This window comes from Pinus tabuliformis, chromosome 4_1 (genome assembly GCF_031772625.1).
Source record: "Pinus tabuliformis cultivar Carrire ecotype Pingquan chromosome 4_1, CPIR1, whole genome shotgun sequence".
NCBI classification, from domain to species: Eukaryota; Viridiplantae; Streptophyta; class Pinopsida; order Pinales; family Pinaceae; genus Pinus; species Pinus tabuliformis.
This window is the reverse complement of record NC_142303.1, coordinates 408,566,009-408,587,621: the sequence shown is the minus strand read 5'-3', so window position 1 is coordinate 408,587,621 and position 21,613 is coordinate 408,566,009.

The window sequence follows — 21,613 nt, the reverse complement described above, 5'->3', positions numbered from 1 at the left end:
AGTACAAGCAACAACATGATCAACATCGAGTGCCACACAAGTTTCAGGTGGGGGACAAAGTCTAGTTTCATTTGCAAAAGCAATGCCTTACTGGAGCCTATCATAAACTCAGACCACTCTGATATGGTCCTTAGACCATTACCAAGGCTGTGGGAGACAATGCATTTGAGCTCAACATTCCCCCATTCCTTGGCCTGCACCCAGTGTTCAATGTGGACTACCTTTGACCATACTTCCCACCATTGTTGGACACATCAGACATTGCAGAACAACTCACATCTATAGAGTTAAATCCTGATTACATGGAGTAAGCCACAACTGATTGGATCATGGACACATAGATCAATAACAATCGTCAACAAAAGATCCAACTATATCGAGTTGTCAAAGCAGGCCAACTCCTTCACTAGGGCAAGTGGCTCACCAGGGACCAAGCTCAATAGAATTTTCCTCATCTCATGGAGGAAATCAATGCAATGGGGACCATTGCTTCCTAAGGGGGAAGGAATGATCCAGGTGGATATTGGTGGCCACCCGCCAATTCCACTTGGACCCCCACCATTGTTTCTTTCAGTTTTTTAGTTTCCTTAATTGTAGCACAATTTACTATTTTTAGCATTTTTTTGGGTCATAAACTTCCAGAGTCATTTTAAGGCCCTAAACGATGTTTTTTTGGCAATCTACCACCAACGATTTTATTTCTAAAATATTCTTTTCTTTCGTAGTCCATGGAGAGATCTTTTCAATGGGTTAGCATGTGCATCATATGGAGATAATATGACCAAGTCGTGACCCCCGGAAGTTGGCTGTCCAACTCACCCCAATGGGGTCCATAAACTCTTGGTGTTACATCTCCTCGGGTTAGGGTTTTGGTTGTTTAGGATTTTCTCTTATCATTAAATAATAAAAAGGCCCTTTAGCCTCATTGGAACATAGTTCAGAGGCATGTAGCTGCCACATCTCTTCTCAAAGATAAGCTACCATTGCCTGAGCTAGTCTTATTTCCATTCTTTCTGTAAGCATATTTCAGTATTTGATATTAATGAAATGAAGTGTTATTTCTACTGCATCCTTGTATTTATGGTTATATCTGTAATTTGTTGTGTTCTTGTTTAAATCTGAATCAGTTATTGAACAGATGAGGGTATTGTTACCTCATCTTCCCCTCTTCAATCCATTTAGCCTTTGATGGATTTGTAACTTTGAGACCCACTCGAAGATAGTCAACATTTCCCCTTTTTGTTTTCCTTGTTCTTTTGTCAAGTATAGTGTCTTGCTGAAGAACATCAAGGAATTATGGAGAAAAGTATTCAATTGATGTAATTTGTACACTTTCTCCTTGATCTTCAATCAAAGGAGGCTCATACAATCTTAAATTTTCAACATTAACAACAGAAAAAATTTGCATATATGGAGGCAAATCAAGCTTGAAAACATTATTACCAATCTTTTCCATAATTTTAAATGGACCATAATAGATTGGTTTCAAATTTTTACCTTCACTTTGAAGCCTTTCCTTGATAATGTATAGCCAAGCTTCATCACCTACTTGAAACTGATAATCCACGCGATGCTTATCATGCCTTGCTTTATACTTACCTTAACTCTTTTCTAGTTGTTCTTGAACTATTTGGTGAATCAACTGAATTTTCTCAATGAATTTATTTTATTTGTCTATGTCACTATGTCCATCTATAGCTACATCTTTCTCAAAGATGAAAACCAAAGGCGATTGATGGAAATAACCAAGACATGCCTCAAAAGGTGAAGTTAGAGTAGAAGAGTGTTTTTCTCATTTGTAAGCATGCTAAATATAATGCAATTGTTCATCCCACAACTTAGGATGTTTGCTACAATATCCTCTTAGCAAATGAATAATTGTCCTATTAACCACTTCTGTTTGACCATCTGTTTGTGGATGGAAGGCTGTACTTTTCTTCAACTTGGTGTCCATCAAGTTCCATAAAGTTGACCAAAAATTCACAACAAATCGAGAATCACGATCACTTACAATAGAAGTAGGTAATCCAAAATGAATCCATACATTTTGAAAGAGAATTTGAGTTGTTTGTTCAGCTATAAAATTTTTTTTACAAGGAATTAATATGCACATCGTGCTGAACCTATCCACAACTACATACAAATAATCATGACCTTTTCTTGATAAAGGAAGACCTCCTACAAAATCCATAGAAACAATTTCCCATGGATGTGAAGGCACTTGAAGTGGTGTGTACAATCTTATTTTCCTATTACTAGCCTTATTGACTACACACAATGAACAACCTCTAATAAAACGTGACACACTTTCAAGCATACGAGGCCAGTAAAAATACCGCTGAAGATTTTCCATTGTTTTAATTACACCAAAAAGTCCAACAATAAGAGAAGTGTGTGCTTCCCTTGTTACATTTACTCTCTCTCCCTATGGAACACAAAGTTTTCCCAAATGATACAACAGATTATCATGTACATGGTAGTCTAATTCCTCAACTTGGTGGCCTTGACTCAAGTTTGAATATACCTCTTGCAAGTCAGCATCATGTGCATATTGTTCAACATAAATTTCAAGCACAATAGAATTATTCTTGAGTAAAATGGCTACACTAACAACCAATCTAGAAATCTTATCAACAACTCTGCTATAAATATATTTCTTGTACCTAATTACTAAGTGGAATAGTTGTAAGAATCCCATCCAATGAAAGTGCCTTGATTGCTACAATTTTGTTTAAGATTGTAGATATTACAAAGGTTGATGATCGATGTGAATAATGGTTTCTTTTCTCATCAAGTAATGCTTCCATTTCTTCACACTTTGCACCAATGCATAAATATATTTATCATATGTAGGATAATTAATAATAGCGCCATTAAAAATCTCATAATAAAATAAAATGGGATTCATGTTGTAAAAGAAATGCACCCATGGCATATTTGCTTGAATCTGTTTGTATTTCAAATGGCTGTTTCAAATCCGGCAATACTAAAACTGGGGCTGAAATGATCTTTTGTTTTAAAGTATCAAATTCTTTTTGTTGTTTACCTACCCACTAGAAGATAACCTTCATGTTGGTCAAAGCATGTAGTGGAGCTACTATGGAAGAGAAATTGGCAATGAACTTCCTCCAATACTGTGTTTCTCCCAGAAAACACCTTACTTCTGTGACTGATTTGGGTATTGGCCCATTCAAAATGACCGAAACTTTAGAGGGGTCAATCTTCAACTCACCTTCTCCACCTATGTGGCCCAAATACACTAAGGAAGTTTTCCTAAATTCACATTTATAAATCTTCAGAAATAATTGTTCTTTTTTCAAGACATCCAACACTTTCCTCACATGCTTGACATGCTCTTCTCGTGATTTGTTGAATATCAAAATATCATCTAAATAGACAATTACAAACTCATTAAGAAAGGATCTTAAAACATCATTCATAACTCTCATGAATGTCGCTGGAGTGTTGCAAAGACCGAAAGGCATAACCAACCACTCAAACAATCCCTATTTGGTTTTAAAAGTAGTCTTCCAAATATCATCCTCAATTATTTTAACTTGATGATATCCACTTCTCAAGTATAATTTAGTGAAATATTTTTCATTCTTCAACTGATCTAGAAAATCATCTATTCTTGGTAGTGGGTATTGATTCTTTATGGTAATTTTATTCAAAGCTTAATAATATACACACATGCACAAGGTTCCAGCTTTCTTGGGTACCAAAACAATTGGTGAACCACATGTTGAAGTAGAGGGACGAATTGCACCTTTTTCTTAAAATTCCTGGACTTCTTTCTTAATTTCTAAACTTTCCAGAATTGACATTCGATACATACCGATGTTTGGGAGTGGATAATCTTGTTGTAGCTGAATTTCGTGTTGAATTCCCCTTTTTGGTGACAATCCTTTTAGTTCTAGAAACATGTCCGCATATTGATTGAACACATCAACCAATTCATCTTTCATATTCACATCATGGCCTGCAAAGGATTCCTACTCCATGTCATTCTTTTGCTTGATCATAAGGAGCACGAGACTCTTGTTGGAATTGACCAATCGTTTCATTTCCCTTACGCTTGCCAAAGACAGATTAAGCTTCCTACAATGAGTTCTCACAATATACTCCACTTTATCTCTGAACAAATGATATTTGTTCTCAAATCTATGGAAAATGACTTTCCTGTCGTACAGATACAGGCTTCCCAACACAATTGCAGAAATATCCAATGGCACTATGTCTCACTCGACTTCATCAACGAAATTTGTAATAATTGCAAACCTAAAAATGCATTTCCGTGTGACCTAAAGATTGGCATCCTTGGTTAACCAACCCAACAGATACGGTTTATGATGAGGCACGGTTACCAGATTCAATCTCTTAACCAAATCTGTAGAAATTAAATTTTCCTGGGATCCACTGTCAATCAATGTATCAATCTTGGTGTGTTTGGAAATAACTCAGATGTGGAACAACTCAATTTTGTTTTCCTCATTTGAAATGTTGTTGAAGTTATTTGTTGCACTGATGCTTTCCATGGTTTCCTCTTTGCTTGATTTTACCATGGCTTTTCCTTTAGTGAATGTGGTCGCAATCTTGATTTCATCACCTGAGTGAGAATCCAAGTCTTGTTGTACAGTAGCATTGGTCTTTTGTTTCCATTTATTGTTAAATTTATTTGGTCGTAATTTAGGATGAAGCTTCCAAGGATGTGCTTCATCATGGCCCTCTTTTGAACAATTCTTGAACATGGGTTTCTCCCCTTCTTTCTTAAAAGAAGCAATTTTCTTCTGCTTTCCTTTAGACTTCTTCCCTTTTTCACCACTATGGAATGGCTTTTTTTACCGTCTTTTGTACATTATTCCCTCTTGCTTCAAGGTGTGTAGCTTGAACATAGACCACATCAAGATTCGTGGGATTAAACATAATAATGGTGTGTTGAAGATAGCTATGAAAACCTCATATGTATTTCACCAAAGTATCTTGTGACTGCAAGTCTACTCCTAGCATAAGAGCTCTTCTCCTAAAATCTTGAGTATATTCTTGCACATTTTGACCTTTTAACTGTCTAAAATTTTTCCAATTCATGATAGATTTTTGCATATGAGCTAAAGGGTATAATTGTATTTTTATAGCAGCAATGAAACTAGGCCAAGTAATAGAGATCTTACCATGTTTTTTGATCTCATCTTGAGTCCTTGATTCCCACCAAATGATTGTTGCACCCTCCATTCTCAATGAATCCAATTGAATTTTGATATCATTCTCTTAAAGGTTTTGAATTCTACAATACACCTTCAACCGAGAATCTAGATATCCAGCTTTTCTACATTAACTTCTCCATTGTACATAGGCAACTCGGATTTAACATCAAGCTATAAAAAAGTCGATTTACCAATTATTTTTGCAGAATGATGATGAGTATGAGTAAGGGTTGTATTAGTGGAAGAGTGTGAAGATGATTGCGAAGAAGAAGATGAAGAAGATGGTGGAGAGGGTGGAGGTTTGTCTCCTTTCCCATTACCTTCTTTTCCATTACCTCCTCCTAAAGAGCCTTCTCCTTTAGGAGGTTTGGAACTTTCTCCTTGAAATATTCTATTCTTCTCTTCATAGAGGACCTTAACCATCTCCGTCATATCAAAGAAAACCTTTCTGAATGTCTTCTCGGCTTCTGTCATGATAGGTTCTCCTTCATGAGACATGATCTCTAGAGTCTCAGGTGTAACTTGAGGATGTACTGGTGTAGAAGACTTTGGAAACCTTTCTCTTCTTCAACTTGACCCAAGTTCAGGGCTTCCAACCAGCTTTGCTTCACCTCTTTTGAGTTTTAACCTTGTAAGCATGACACAAAACTAGCAAACAATTAAAACCTTCTTTACACGAGAAAATATAGTAAGCAAAAATCAGTGCTCTGATACCAACTCGATCTAAAATGGAGCAGATTAGTAATGCTGTGTTAATTCTCCATTCAGAATAAAACCCAAGATTCTTATCATTTTCTTATCAAGTGCTTAAGGATTCACCGTTTTTTCTTAATTAACTAATTCCCATGAGATTTTCTTATGTAAATGTTATAATCAATTTCACATAAAAATATATGCTAAACAACAACAAAATAACAATGAATAACATCAAAATATAACACACAACACAAATATTTGATGAGGAGTTCACCCCTCCTAGGCTACGTCTCCTTGGTCCAGCTTCCAATGCTTGAGCCTCTCTATTATGTTCAAAATTACAACAAAAGTATGTTTACAATGCTCAAATGCCTTTGAAATTTGTCTCCATGAGTTCAAAATGCTAAAAGATGGCTATCCAGCCTCTTTTTTCATCCAATTTGGGTACGATCTGAAGAAGTTATGACTTCTCCTAGTTTCCCCACTATTCGTTCCACAAATTGCTCCAAAACCGGCATAATCCCACAAATTTGCTACAAAATATGCTAACTGAGCAAATATTTTTCTGTGCTGCAGGCCATAACCTGTCCGCCATATCGCAAATTGCAGTCGGTGAAGTTTGGCGGGTTGAAGGTCTTATTAACATGGCGACAATGTTGTGATAGCGATATCACAGACCCGATGAGACATTAAATTGCAACATATAAAATATCGCGTCCACAATTCAACGATTACTACCTAAATTATTGCAAACATAACTGTTGAAAATGCAACAAGATGATGGAGCTTAGTGAAAAGAAGTTGCATTAACTAAGTGGGCTCGCAGGCTATTTTTGGCGCAAAGTCTATTTTTAGACTATGTCTATTTTTAGACATATGGATCATGGTCTATGAGTTGCAGGATGATGTTTATGGATGATTGATCATGTTGGGAAAAATAGATGAACTTCTATTTTTGGTTCACAGTGGAGTGATCAGAGTCTATTTTTAGACTGCCAGGCTAAAAATAGAAACAGTAAAATATTATTAGCCCTTAGTAATATTTGGACTATAAACATTATCTTATTCTCTTGGAGCACTTCAGTTCGAGCTACGGATGTGGCACATGAAGCTAACAGAAGGAATCACGTAGTTTCTTATGTGTTAGTTGAGCTATTGCATGGAGGACTTCAGTTAGAACTCATGCATGTGAGTTCTGTGGAGTTGATGGAGTTGTGTTCAGTTTGACTTAGTTGAACTAGTTGTATTTAGTCTAACTAAAGAATACACTAGTGATGAGTTGTGTGAATTGATTGTTAATTAATTCACTAATTATTAACTCATAAAAAACTAAAGAATACATCAGTTAACTCATTGCATGGACAATTCAACAGAGACAGGTGTTAGAGGTAAGTGAAAGGGTGAGTTGAGATTATCAGTTGTGCATGAGATTTGCACATGCATGGATTGATTTATGCCAATGAGGACTACGTAGTGTGGGCCAATATCAAGGCAATTGTAGCCTGTGCTCACGTGATTTTCACTTTGTACTGTGCAGTGGAGGCAGGCAGAGCAGCGGTGGAGATTTGAACCTGTGACTTGTTCGGTTCTAAGTTAGTTTTCTGTGTAACAGGTGGAGATAGTACTGAGTACTTGTTAGGAGTATTGTACTATCTATTGTTACATGTTCTCAATCATTATAATATATAGATAGTGTGGGGTTTTCAGCTGTATGCTTTCCCCTGGTTACATACTGTGTTAATGTGTGCATGCGATTGATGTTTCATTGTTTTTGATGCTGCTAAATTGATGATCAACATAGAGGAGATTATGTATTGTGCATGTATTCCACAATAGTGTATAATCAGGATAATATCTGTGAATAAGTACTTAATTATTCAAAATTTCTACATGGTATCAGAGCAGAGTTGATCATCAGATCTATTATTCAGAAAGTGTTTACATTTTATTTCTTCAGGCAGAGTTTGTAATCGGGCCAGGTAGCCTCTAGATTCATCCTTCTTTTGGAAGGTGAGATATCTAGTGAATGCCCATACAGTCAATCTCTGTGCGAGAAATACTTTGTTCTCACGAATTTTAGATCAAAAGCGGTTGAGTTTTGAGCTGGTGGAATTCAAATTTGCAGCAGTGTTTTCTTGGTGTCAACGTTGCAATGTCTTTCAATGGATTGTGATTGGAGTATGCTCTTGAGGGTAGCTCGAATTATATTGCATGGAAAGATAGGATGGAGGCGGTATTAGATGATAATGGGTTGAAGGAGTTCATAGAGGATGAGGTCCCAAAACCTACTGATGTTGCTAAAGCTGTGGCTTGGCAAAAGAAGACAGCAAAGTGTCGAAGGATTCTGTTGGAGGGCGGTGAAGGATCACATTGTATCCAGCCTGCATGGAAAGGCTTCTCCGTACTTGATGTGGAAAGCGTTGACGGATATATTCCAAAGCAAGAGCGATCAGAGGAAGTTGGCGCTCAAGGATAAACTCAGAAACATTAAGTGTGAGAATGGAGACAGTATGCCCAGGTATCTCACGAAGTTCACCCAATGCCGGGATGAGCTGGGAAGTGTGGGGGTGACTGTCAATGATGAGGACTTGGTGAGCTTGGCTCTCCTTGGTCTTCCGAAGCGTTGGCATTCCTATCAGGACTCTATCAATGGTCGGGGGAAATTGCCAGGATGGGAGAGACTTTGGTCAGATCTTGTGCAAGAGGAGATCAGACGGAGCACCAGATACAGTTCTTCATCCATGCATGATGAGGAGAACTATGACTTAGTGAGTAAGGTGAAGAAGGGGAAGGAGAAGGGTTCTCTTTCCGAATCCAGTTTTTCCAATAATGGGAAGAAGGTTGACAAGTCGAAGGTGAGATGCTTTCGTTGTCATGAGTTGGGCCATTATGCTACTAATTGCCCAAAGGAGAAGTCCAAGAAGGGATCTGGGGAAGGATCTGAAGGTGAGGCACTTGCTTCATACTTTGAGTTGGATTTCAAACTCTTCGCGTGCATGGTTTCATCCATGGTGGGAATAGGTTGGTTCCTTGACAGTGGAGCTTCTTTCCACATGACCGGTGACAAAAGTTTGTTCAGTACTTTGGAGGAGAAACATCTCCAGATACTCATAGCGATGGGTAATGATGAGAAGTATAGTGTCTCAGGTGTAGGCATGATTATTTTTCAGAGGGAGCATGGAGCTTGCCTTACCTTGACCGATGTCAAGTATGTACCAGGACTGAAGAGAAACATGGTGTCAATTGTGATGCTGGAAGACGGAGGCTATGATGTAGTCTTTAGTAAGGGAAAGGTTTTCTTTAGACACATCATCACTAGACAGGTGAAGCAGATTGGTTCACGGGTCAAGAACCTATATGCTCTTGAGGTTCAAGATGCATGCAAAGCCTTGAGCAGCGAGGCAACTAATGGAGACTTGGTGGTTGAGAGGGAGCGTATGTTACCTCTCAACATACAGAGCCAGAAGAAGTCTCAGACGATTGTGGAGGAGCCACGATTGGTGCAGCAGCTTCAGGAGGTTGTGGAGCAGCCACAACAAGGGAAGCTGAGAGGAGATCAAGTAGAGACATCTACTCATGCAGAGACCTCCAATAGGGGGAAACTTCGAGCCAGGTGGGCTGAGGGATCACATGCAGCCATACCTCCAGGTAGGAGGTGGGGTGATGTGGATTGATCGTCCCAAGGAGGAGGAGCAGGATCCTTGAGGTACCCAACCTCTTGGATGAGACCTTGCTACGAGAGCCCCGATGTGGAGTAGCAAGAACTGACTGATTGGGTAGAGACAGATGTGGATGGAGCGGCAGAGAGAGCGACAGTGTAGGGAATCCCAGGACAGCGCATAGCTAGCAGGCTGCAGCAATGCGAGAGGCACAAGTGTTTTGCACAGTGCTAGGTGGCACAGAGAGGTGTGCAATGGTGCGAGATGCATGGAGATGTTTCAGTAGCACAAATGTCAGAGAGGGAGCACTTGTCAGCAGTAGGTAGAGCTTCAGCATCAGAGTATGTTCCTAGCCCAAGAGAGTGGTGAGTTGGGAGTGTTTTTGTTCCAAGTGTTGTTGGAGCAAGTGGACTCGGCAAATGAGTTGCATGCAGAACATTACAGAGTTGCAGGATAGGGTTGCAGATAATCCATATCTTGTTGAGAGGGAGTGTTGAAAATGCAACAATATGATGGAGCTTAGTCAAAAGAAGTCGCCTTCACTAAGTGGGCCCATAGGCTATTTTTAGCGCAAAGTCTATTTTTAGACTATGTCTATTTTTAGACATATGGATCATGGTCTATGAGTTGCAGGATGCTATTTATGGATGATTGGTCATGTTGGGAAAAATATATGGACTTCTATTTTTTATTCACAGTGGAGTGATCAGAGTCTATTTTTAGACTGCCAGGATAAAAATAGAAACAATCAAATATTATTAGCCCTTAGTAATATTTGGACTATAAACATTATCTTATTCTCTTGGAGCACTTCAGTTCGAGCTATGGATGTGGCACATGCAGCTGATAGAAGGAATCATGTGGTTTCTTATGTGTTAGTTGAGCTATTGCATGGAGGAATTCAGTTAGAACTCATGCATGTGAGTTCTGTGGAGTTGGATGTGGAGTTGATGGAGTTGTGTTCAGTTTGACTTAGTTGAACTAGTTGTATTTAGTCTAACTAAAGAATATACTCTTGATGAGTTGTGTGAATTGATTGTTAATTAATTCGCTAATTATTAACTCATAAAGCAACTAAAGAATACATCAGTTAACTCAGTGCATGGACAGTTCAACAGAGACAGGTGTTAGAGGTAAGTGAAAGGGTGAGTTGTGACTATCAGTTGTGCATGAGATTTGCACATGCATGGATTGAGTTATGCCAATGATGACTGCGCAGTGTGGGCCAATATCAAGGAAATTGTAGCCTGTGCTCACGTGATTTTCACTTTGTATTGTGCAGTGGAGGCAAGCAAAACAGCGGTGGAGATTTGAACCTGTGACTTGTTCGGATCTGAGCTAGTTTTGTGTGTAACAGGTGGAGATAGTACTGAGTACTTGTGAGGAGTATTGTACTATGTATTGTTACATGTTCTCAATCATTATAATATACAGATAGTGTGGGGTTTTCAGCTATATGCTTTCCCCGGGTTACATACTGTGTTAATGTGTGCATGTGATTGATGTTTCATTGTTTTTGATGCTGCTAAATTGATGATCAACGTAGAGGAGATTATGTATTGTGCATGTATTCTGCAATAGTGTATAATCGGGATAATCTCTATGAATGAGTACTTAATTATTCAAAATTTTTACAACAACCCTGTTTCTGCAATTGCGATATGTGATTAATCGCATCGCAACCAGGCTTCATCAGGGCCGATTCTGTAATACTCATCCATCTGTGATATATGATTGTGATTAGATTGCACCGCAACTTATGTGCGTCGGGGCCGATTTCAAACACCTTTCTTCCTGCGACTCCGATTTGTGATATGTGGGGGACAACGATAGACTACCACTTGGCACCTCCTCATTCGCTAAAGGGCTTTGCCACGTCATGCAATCCTACCATGTAGATAGGTCAAACTTGAACTTTGACTTGCTCTAACTTCTGCATACGAGCTCGGATTTGAGTGTCGTTTGCATTGTTCGAATGAGAATGACGAGCTCTTTGATCTGAAGTTGACTTTAACAAAATTATGACACTTTGATTTTTGAGCATAAACTTGAGCACCTGATCACCTAGTTACCATATAATTGTTTTGTTACAAGTGAGCTGCCATCAAGGACAACACATGCATCATAATGCCAACAATAGCTGTTATAGGAAACTACTACAAGATGTCCTAATATGCTTCAGGATGTCCTCGATTGCTACAATATGTTAGCTGAAGGGTTTTGTAGGACAAGAATAGTGAAATGAGGTGCTGGAGATGTGTATGGTAGTGGTAGAAGGTGTAGGGAAGGTGCACATTTCCCAACACTAATCCTAACACTCCAACAAGGTTGGATTCACCTAAGGTGGTTGCTCGCGGTGGCTGCAAAACAGAGGTTCGGACTATGGGTTAGTATGCCTTGGTAGAAGGTGGAGAGGACCAAGGTGAAGTTGGTTGGATGAATCCCTTCCTACATATCAATAATCACTGCAACAAAACATGTTTTCTCTTTTCACTTATGCATAACTACATGTCTACCGGGAGAAGATGAATTGAATTTGAGGAAGCTTATCCATCTACTATTAAGGACTAGATCTATGAAATGGAATGCTCTTTAAGCTACAACAAACTTAGGGAAACAATATACCAACTCCAGGTGCTCCCAAGAAATCATAAACAATGATCTAGCTAAGAATGAAACCTAATCTATGAAATGATCAAAAGACAACTCCATTTTTGGGAGCTATGAGAGTGGGGTTGCCTAGTCATGATCCCATGAGGGAGATGAGGTAGGGGCCACTGTCACAAGCTTTTCTGCAGTAATTTCCTACACTAAACTGTGAAAAGATAAATAAACTTCAGTAGCTAAATATCATTCTAAGCTAATAATACAACTACAAAAAGAGGAACTTCTACTGCTAGGGTTGGGACCTAACCCAAGAGCTTCAGCCCTCTGAATCAACTCAGTGATGGATCAAAACATAATTTCTCATTATCTTCAAAATGTCAATTACAACATAACAATAATAGCCACAATGTTTTAGCTGAAAATGGCCTCTTGGCTACCACAAAAAATCGAATCCTAATGAGTCCATTAGCTCTCTTATTTATACAAAACTGGAGCTACCAACAACTCCCTAGAAAATAGGTATACTTGGCTCCCTAACTCGAGAATAAGTTTTCCTTGATTGTCACTGGCTTGGCTGCCAATGAACTCAGTTTTTCTGGCTATGAGTGACATCGAGCTGATGAGATATGGTGGAGGAATCTTCGAATGGTTTGAGGAGTTCAGGAGGGAAACCAACTCCTAGAATCTCTCTTGCTTTCTTACTCTGAATTCTTGCACTTCAGTCAACCCAAAACTGCTCAAGTTCCTGCATTTAACACACATTAGGCCACATGACATAGTAACTCTTCTCACTAAGCAAAATACAACAAAATATGTAAATGAATGTGAGAAAAGTCAATTTAATAAGCTGGAGAGTGGCATTGTGATCCATATTGTTTACCTATTGATGAGCCTCATCATGTGGCATACCCTAACATTCGCATATGAATACCCATGTTTGTCACCTACACATGATATTTCACTCATATTTAAGGTCAATTTGACTTGTAGGATTCTACCTTCCTATTGATCCATTCAGTAACCTTCAAATGTACATTTCCAATAGTTATGGCTCTCTTTTTCAAGAGATTCCTCTCTTGCACCATTTCTCCTATGAATTCCATGTGCAACATGGCCTCCTGCTGAGGCAAATTAGGCATTGTCAGTTCTATCCCAAAACGCAACAATAAAACATCATGCATTTCTCCTTAACTTAGTCATTTCATGCATCTGTCCTCCTGCATTTGAACCAATAGGAATATATATAAACCCCTCTCTAGTATTGTCATAACCACATTCATTAGTTATGCTTTACACCATCATATTCATCAATTCACTCTAAGTCACAATGACTCAACCATCTAAGGTAACTATCTTGGAACAAATATTAAGGCCTTCTAACACAAACCTTTTCAGTTACAGAAAAAGAGCATGGACAATTCTCATCCACAAAATTTAACTTCAGCTCCTAAAGCTTTTACCCTTCACCCGCTTCCCATCATCTAGAATGGATGATTGGGAAAAGTTATTTTCACCCAAAACTTGGCAAGTCATTATTCTTGCTCTTTTAATTAAGCTCTTAACACATCCCAATGGAATCCATTTAATTAAACTATACATTATAATAATGGAATCCAATATATCCTTTGATCATGATATCCAAAACTATTTGCATACACACATGTCCATATGCTTTCAACATTCATGCAAGTGCATCCTCTACACATTTCATCTTTAACTCTTCCATGATGATTTTAAAATCAACATTGATCACAAGAGTTCGCACTCCTTTACATAGCCTTCCTTGAGGCATATCCTTCAAAACATGACTCTCATTTGCAAGCGAGCTCTTTTACAAAGTTGGTATATTATGAGCAACACAATCGTTTATGTAAGGTTAAATCTAGGTCATATCAGTGCTACCAAATCATAATCAACAACTTTAGCCTTTATCTAAACAAACACCATCATTTTTACTATGATAAGATAAAGTGTATCCATTACTTGAACTTTTCAAGCTCTTGGAATGATATTCACTATTATATCCTAGATCAGGAAGTTTTGAAAATAAAATTTTGGAGGTCTATTTTCTAGTCCATCTAGCTATCATATTTAACCTAGCTCTAATACAACTTTGTAAATATCCAACTCCATATGTCATCTTAAGGAGTGGGGTTATATAATTTCTTTTCTTTTTTTACCCAAATCAAACCCCATTTTTAAGGTAGACAACATCTTATTCTCATCAAGAACTTTCCAACAATATATATTTCATTACATTTTGAGTTTCTTACCCCCATATATGGCCCTTGAAATATTTGGTACCAATGTCATCTCAACAAGGTTGTGTTGCTGACCTGTGGCACCCCATATCCTCTTGTCATTATGAAAGTAGTTTCTAGTTAGTACCAATGCCACCTAGCCCTATCATCCACTCCATACAATTAAATTATAATATATATATATATTCTCCATGAGAAATATTTTTATATTCCACATGGAGAAATATACATGTTTCAATCCTAGAGGGATTGTTATAACAATAAGGCTTGAAGCCATTACATGTCACATGCAAGAATTGAACCTAGACGGGAAAGATAGATACATTTGTTCCAACAAATCAAACTAAACACAATTAACAAATTAATTATATATTATTAGAGTGAGACATTGATTTTATATATATCTATATATATAAAATGTTCTCATAACAATTTATAAACCCGTCCCCAAGACCTAAGAATAGAAGTGATTGAGCTAAGTGCGAGATTTCAAGAATTAGTGGAAATCAACTGAGAACCAACTAAATGCATGATTTATGTTGACCATGTGGTCTTAATGAGGTTTAATTAAGTTGATTAGGTGTGGAAAGGCTAAGAAATTTAGAATTGTCTATCCACTTCGAAAATACCTGGTTAAAGCTAACTAAATTAGTCCTTTTCCAATGAGATCATATCGTTTATGCAAATGTATATATAAATGGTTTACGAATTAACCTAGCGAAGTGAAATCATGAAAACATCACTCTTACACTGTAATGTCATAATGATTTTTTTGATTCATCTAAGATCTATTATTTCTATTTCTATAATACACCTATGAATTCTAATAGCTAGTATCTTCTCTAAATTCTTGTAGAGTACAATAATGTAAATCCAAGAAATTTAAGAAAATAAATAAAATTAATGCAAGTGGATGTATTCTAATGATTTCCTATAGTTTTCACTCTCCTATTTAATGGGCCCATCTTTATCTTGTGATTGTTATCTATGTAATCTCCCCACCTGTTTAAAGAGATTCTAGTCGTTTTTTATTCTTTTAAGTATGATGCTTTATGAACCAATCTTTAATGTTACTTTTTCTCCTTTCAACAAATCATTGTTATTTATATTATACATATAATAATTACAATGAAATGAATCATTTCAATAATTTTGATGTTATGTTTTATGAAACTATTTTTTATTTATTATCATTATTCCTATAATTTAGGGATATTATAGGTGTAAATTAATATTTTTTATAATATATTTTTTTCCTCATCATATAATGGTATAAACGTGCAAATAAATATAAATATTTTCAAAATACAATGTGAGATAGTGTTTTTTAACTATACATTAGTTATAATATAAGAATTTTTTATTAAGGCGTGAAAATTGGATGAATACCATAGCCAACCCTAAGAGGTGTATAAGGTGAGGCATTCATTGACGTAGTCGACATTGATAATAGCATAGAAATTCTTCATTAATATCTTAGTTACTTGATGAAATATCATTTGGGTTAAGATTTTTGGTCTTCCTCTGGAATTGTGGACAAAGCCGATGATTATGGTTATTGCTAACCACATTGGAATTTTTTTTCCTGGGAGGAAGGGAGTTGGGGAGGCTTGGATAAGAGGATAGCTTGGGTACTGATCAAGATGGAGTTTGTAGGGGGATTTCTAGGTAATATTGGGATAAATTGGGGCGCACAATCTTCCATACAAACTTTATATTACTGGGCTTTACCCTTCAGATGTATGGGTTGCCATAAGACTAGACAACTTGAGTCTGAATGCCCTGCCTGCTTTTGGGGACATTGTAGACAAGTTTTTCTTTATAATGACACATGAGTGGACAAATCTGCAATAATTCCTGGGGGTGTTACTGTGGGTGGAGTGACAAGGGCCTCTATATCAGTGGATACAAATGACGTAGTTTCTGGGAAACTACTGGTGAGTGCTCCTTTGGATGGGGGAGACAATTTGTATGTGAAAGTGGATGTGCCTCCTAGGACAAGGCCTTTGTCTTGTGACCGTGGGGGGACAAACACCGAGGCGAACAAACATTTGATTGGATTTTCTAGGGAGATTGGCGGGTCTAAAATAAACTTGCATTACTTTTCATCCCTAATAAATTTTGGGGAACCGACACCTAAAACATATGATTTGTTATCAGTTGATAGAGAATTGGAGGCAATGGAAGGGATAGAATCATCTGGCATGGAACCCTTGACCATTAGTTGAACATTTTTTTAGAAGGAGGGAGCATCTGGTTGCAATGTTTCTAGGAAAAATGTGACACATAGAAAGAAGAAGGGGGTCAAGTTCAAAAAGGCCTCAAACGTATAAGTGATCCCATTGGATACGATGGCTGACAGGGAGGTCTAACTAGACTTATTCCTTTCTGACTTGGACATTGATCATGACATGGGGGGAGTCATGGCAGGAAATACTATTGATATGTGGGATCTTAGAGTATTAAGCCCTGAACAAGATTTCCCTATATGATAGTGATGTCATTAAAGATAAGAGTCTTGGGATAGACTTCTAAGCACAGATCCCTTAGGTTTTTGATCACTCATCATAAACCAGTTATTGTCCTCCTTTAGGAAACCATGATTTGCAGAGAGAAGATTGAGGAATATTTACAACATATTTTCTCGAGATGGTATATGTGCACTATCAGTGCCATAAGACTGTTTGGAGGTGTTGTTGTATTGAATCCTAAGCTATCATCATTCAGTGCATATAGATGTCAGATGGGGATCATATTGGCTAGATATTTGAGAGGATCTAGAAGTAGCTTACACATTTTGAATATATATGCTCCATACTTGAGTAGAAGGCAGTTTTGTGAAAGATTCCTAGAAAGGGAATATTTTGAATTGAACTATGTTATATAAGCTGGGGATTTTAACCTAACAATGGACAACTCAGAGACATGGGGATCTGGTTCGAAGATCCATTAGGGCCTTTTTTTGGACCTTTTATCTTAGAAGGGCCTGGTGGATGTCAAACCCTCTTCATGTAGTCCAACGTGGTATAATGGGATAATAGGGGTGGATGGATCGTCTAAAATACTTGATCATTTTCTAGTGCATGTTGATTTTATGGGTTGCATGGAACAACTTACTTCCATAATACAAGCCTCTTCGATCTCAGACCATTTTCCCATTTTCTTAGCTTGGAAGGGTGATGTTGTGTTACGTTCATGCCCATTTAAATTTAACCCTCTTTGGTTGCAATATGTAGAATGTGGTGAGATTATACGATTCACATGACTAATTGATCTCTCGGGGGAAAGGCTATCTGTGATGGAATTGGTGTGCAAAAAACTTAAGAATCTGAAATAGTTCATGCAGAATTGAGTATGGAATAAAAAATTACTTCATATGTAGGAACTACAAGAGATTGAGGCTGATGTGGAGTGATTATCTGACCCTAATTTTCTAGATTTTATGTCTTCCAATAACAATTCTTTACTAATCTCCCTGGAGGGTGAGAAGTGTCAGATATTGAAGGAACAAGAAGAGGAATGACAAGTGAAGATAAGAGTATAGTGGGTCACTAAGGGAGATATGAACACTCAATTGTTTCACTGAAGTGCTTCATCTAGGTGATAGAGGAATGCAATCTAGAAAATTGATAATTTAGATGGAAATCCCTTCATTACACAGGTGGACATAGAAAGGGAGGTTATTTCCTAATTCAGCACACTATACAGGGCCAGGGTGGGTGACTTCATGGATGTGCAAATGGATATTATTAATCTATTCCCACAATTTGTGGATGGGGAGGAGAGAGACGTGTTGGAGATACCAGTGACTAGTGAGGAAGCTTTGGGATTCCTTAAAGTGATGGAAAAGGATAAGAGCCCTGGGCTAGATGGGTGGCCCATGGAACTTTTCCTTCACTTTCAAGACATCATGATGGAGGACCTAACATCGATGGTTGATGAGTCGAGACCCAGGGGGGTGATATTAGCACTAGTTAACACCACTTTCGTTAGGCTCATATCCAAGGTATCTACTCCTAGGACTTTTGTTGATTATCATCTGATTTCTCTATGTAATTTGGTATATAATATTATATCTAAGGTCATTGCCAATAGGAAAAAGCTGGTTTTATCCAAGCATATCTCACCGGAGAAATTTGGCTATTTTGAGAAAAAAATGATATATGATCCAATAGTTATTGCAAAAGAGTGTGCCCTCTTGATCATGACCAGGAAGAAGGACAAATGCTTACTAAAGATAGACTTGGTCAAAGCTTACGATTGTGTGGACACAGAGTTTCTTCGACTAATTTTACATAAGATGGGCTTTGGTCTTGGGTTAATTCGATGGATAATGGCATGTATTTCATTAGCACATATGGGAGTGATCATTAATGGATATCCATCCTCGTTTTTTAGAGCATTTAGGGGCTGAGTCAAGGATGCACTTTGTCCCAATTACTTTTTTTTATTGCAATAAATGGAATCAATAGGATTATTGGAGAGGCTAGATTGAGGGGGACTATTGTGGGATACGGGATGATGAGGTAGGTGACCCCGACCCACTTAATGTTTGTGCATGATTTTTTACTAATGGGACAGGGGACTGTTGTGGGATGGTTCATTTTCTCTCATATTTTGGGTGAATTTAGGGTGGCCTCTAGCTTGGTCATGCATCCAGGGAAATCCACACTAATTGCATTTAAAGAGGGAGCAATTGTGGTTCACGAAATTGCTGATATATTTGGAGTTCCCATTTATGCTTTGAGAGGTGGATTTAGATAATTGAGCTTTTTCATAAAGCATAATAGGTATTCAACTTGTGATCGGAATTGGTTGGTATTGAAATTCGAAAAGAGGATGACTACTTGTTCAAATAGAGTGCTTACAATGGGTGGTTGATTAGTTTTGGGGAAGGCTTTACTTCAGGCTATGGCGACATATTGGATGCACATTATTTTCCTCCCAACAAAGGTTATTCACAAGTTTAACTCAATAATGGCATATTTCCTTTGGGGAGAGTTTGAAGACATGAATAAATTTCATCTAGTGACTTTTGGGGACCTATCTAGGTAGAAATCGGTGGGGTGTGGGTCATCTTAGATCTACATATTTTCAATAGGGAGTTGTTGATAAAAAATCTTTAGAGGGTTGCAAATTCATATGGTATTTGGAATTTTTTCATTAAGAGAAAATATCTGAAGCAACTCTCCATGATTTCCTAGATTAGAGTCGGTGCTCTGGTGGATAGGACAACCTCATTATGTTGGAGAAGCTTGATTAAAGGTTCTGCATGGATAGTGAGCAACTTTAGGTGGATTGTGGGAAGGGGGTAGATCATGGAGGTCGGACTAGATGCCAGCATGGGCATATGCCTAGATATCATCAACCCTCCATGCCCTTGATAAATACTTTACACAACAAGGATATACAATATATAAGCGATGCCATGTTGGACGGGTCTATGGTGGGCCTACACACACAATAGAATGAGGAAAAAACTATTGGGTTAGTAGGAGAGCTAGCTGTGGAGTGGGATGGGTACATTTGCAACCTACAGGTAGCGGGTATCTACCGTAACATGAGGGTGGATCAACTGACTTGGAATGTTCTAATTCTCAGTTTCCAACTCATAGTTAAGGATATATATTCCTACTTAACATGGGGCTTGATAGGTATTCGTCGTGCACGATGGTATTAGGTGGTGTGGAAGTGGGATATTCCACTAAAAATGATTTGTTTTGGGTGGCTAGTGGTTCATGACAGGATTCTTACTTGGAAAATATTACTAAAGAGATGATATGTGGGGTCGGGGAGATGTGCCTTGTGCAAGGTTATAATGGAGGATACATGTCATTTATTTCTATAGTGTCCATTTTCACAAGTAGTTTGGGAGGAGGTCCTTGGTTACATGAGGATTATCTCTGGGTAGGAGGACTCAACAGTGGAGAGATGCATGTAGTCATGGTTTAGGGAGGAAAAGGCATAGAGGGCCCTCCCACTTTACATATTTTGGGGCATATGGAGAGCAGGAAATGCACTGATTTTTTAGCATAGAGATCTTGGCGCGTGGGAGACCTATATCAAGATATCCTTATATTTCCTTAAGAAAGGGCTTGTATTAGTGACATAAAATACCAAACACATCGCATTAAGGGAGGTGTGGGATAAATTTCAGGTGGGTTTTTTTTATGGGGCCGCATGTGTTGGGATGTGTGGTTGTGGGATGGTGGTCTGTCAGGGTCCAGATTAATTCTACTACTTCAAATGACGTAGTAGACAGGGCACAAATAATAGGGCGGAGCTACTGGCCCTATGGGGCATTCTCTTATGTGTTATTTGGATGGGGATTGAAGAAATAGATATATTTGGTGAATCCAAGGTCATTATAAACTGGGAAAATAAGCGGGCAACTCTTAACTCCTCTTAACTACTACATTGGATGAACAAAATAGACTCTTTACTACCCACCTTCTGAAGGATTACAATTTCACACATTTACAGGGAACAAAACATCGAGGCAGATAGACTATCGAAAGAAGGGTGTTGCGCATCTATGGATCACATACACTATTAAGGGTTTACTTTTGGGACACTTATTTGGGAGGGACACATCGATATATAAGGTGCAACATTTTTTTATATCCATTCTCCTCGTTTTGTATCTGTAGGTATGCTTCTTATGGACCTAGTAGTTTTGGTCCTATAATTTGGATATACAATTATTTCAAGTTAGCGAGTACTGTAGATTTATGACTTCTGTGGGAGGACTGGTGGGAATGAGGGGCTCTGTCCTTTTCCTCACTGATGCAAATGTTTTCTTTATTTGTTTTTTCTAGACCCTGATTTGAATATGAAGATGTTGCTTTTCAGGTTTTATGTGTGCCTTTTATTGGTATGCTATTGTTTATCATAGGTCAATGTTTTAGTATTATTGAACTGATGAGATTAGGTGTCATGAATGACTCGGATGGTAATCCTTTTATGAATTTTGTATTAACAAACTCTTCTGAGTTGTCTGATATGTAGCTCGTGATATGTAAATACTTTTCAATAATACAATTATTGGTTTTCTTCTTCTGAAAAAAAGTGCACGCTAAAAGATACATTAGTTAATGCAATGGGAAACACATGCTAATGGTGGTCATAATATATGAAATCTTCATTAACATATAAAGGTTTAAGGAAGAAACTATATAGGTAGAAA